Raw genomic sequence first — 1,763 nt, 5'->3', positions numbered from 1 at the left:
ATGATTTACACCAGTACAAATGAGAGAAGAATCTGGCCTATTATGTAGGTGGCCCATGTCTTTGGTGGCATTTGTGAAGCAGTGATGCAATGTTATATTTGCCTTCAGTAAAGCTGAATGCAAGTCATTCACCCTGTTGTACCTATGTTGACTACAGTCAAGTCACACACAGCAGCATGAATGGCCAGAGTAGAAATGCGTAAGTGTAAAGTTCAAGTATTTTCTATCAAGCCATGAGTTGCTGCCTAGAAGGGGAAAGAGACTTCACACAGGAGGTCCCTGGGAAAGAAGTATGGCATTTCTCATCCAGACTTATTTTTTAAAACCCTAAAAATTCAAATGGATGATTTATACAGTTTGAAATGAAGTGTGTCAATTTTTCACTTTGTAAGGACTTTTCACTTCAAAATGACCTATAATTTTATGTTAAAAATTCAAAAGAAGCTAAAAATCAGAACAAAAAATGATGATTTCATCTACAGAAAATATTTTAACCTGAAATAATTTTTTTTTGAATTGTTGAAAACAAATCTTTTTGATCTATTCTACTTGTATCCATCTGTAGTGCCTTCTCCTGATATGCTTATAGCCAGAAGTAACGCATGCTATTCATGCCTGTAACTTGTTTGTACCATATAGCCATCATTTATTGACCTTTTATAAACCCTGAATATATGTAATCTTAATATAATGTGGATGTGGGGGTCCATTGCTGGACTTGGATCTCACCTGAGAGAGCTGCAATCATGCTCATAAAATAGTTAACATGGAGTAACCATCATGGTCACTTCTCTATATAGCAAAATACAGAGGACAGATGGTTCAGTTGTCATAGTCCTTGAAAGACCTGATTTCCATTCCCTGCTCTGTCACTGACTTTCTTTGCAACTTTAGGCAAGTTATTTATCTTTGCTGTTCCTCAGTGTCTCCATATGTAAAGTGGACATAATAGCGTTACCCTACATCACATCAGTTATGTGAGAATAAATACAGCAAAGGTTATGAGGCACTCAGATACTGCAGTCATAATTCCACAAAGGACCTAAAACAGAACTGGCATATCCAAGTAGGGAAATTAATCCAGGTCCCTTTAAAAGCAAAAAAGCTTTGAGCTGGACTGAGACCCTCCAAAGAGAAATAACTCTGTCAGCAGCTGTTTTTTAGTGTCCCATCCCTGTCTCAGCAGATCACAAGTATCAGTAGGCTGCGCCCAAGTTAAAGGCAGTAGAGGTGATTTTAATATTTGCTCATGCTGCTGCTTCAACCCTTCACACAGAAGTAATCTAACCATTGCTAAAGGCATAGGACAGGGTGTCCAAATACCCCAAGTCTGTTCTCATCTCATTGTGTGAGACTGGCTGAGTCACTTTCTTTGCTCTATGCCTCCATTTCTCATATTTATAAAGGTGGCCTGGAAGATCATGATGGTATTCACCTACATCTTTGGGTCATTGTGATAAATTTATAGTTGTGATTCGCATGAAAAAAGCATTACGGGAGTGTCATAATAACATAAGCTCCCTCTAGAATCATAGAAAATTAGGGTTGGAAAAGACCTTAGGAGGTTATCTAGTCCATGGTCCTGCTCAAATCAGGACCATCCTCAACTGGATCATCCCAGCCAAGGCTTTGTCTACCCGGGTCTTAAAAACTTTCAAGGATGCAGATTCCACAACCTCTTTAGGTAACCTGTTCCCCTGTTTTACAATCCTCCTAGTGAGAATGTTTTTCCCAATATCTAACCTAAACTTCCCTTGCTGCAA

The sequence above is a fragment of the Gavialis gangeticus genome, unplaced genomic scaffold (assembly GCF_001723915.1).
Source record: "Gavialis gangeticus isolate Ggan-Ray unplaced genomic scaffold, GavGan_comp1, whole genome shotgun sequence".
NCBI lineage: Eukaryota > Metazoa > Chordata > Crocodylia > Gavialidae > Gavialis > Gavialis gangeticus.
This window is presented reverse-complemented; position numbering follows the sequence as displayed.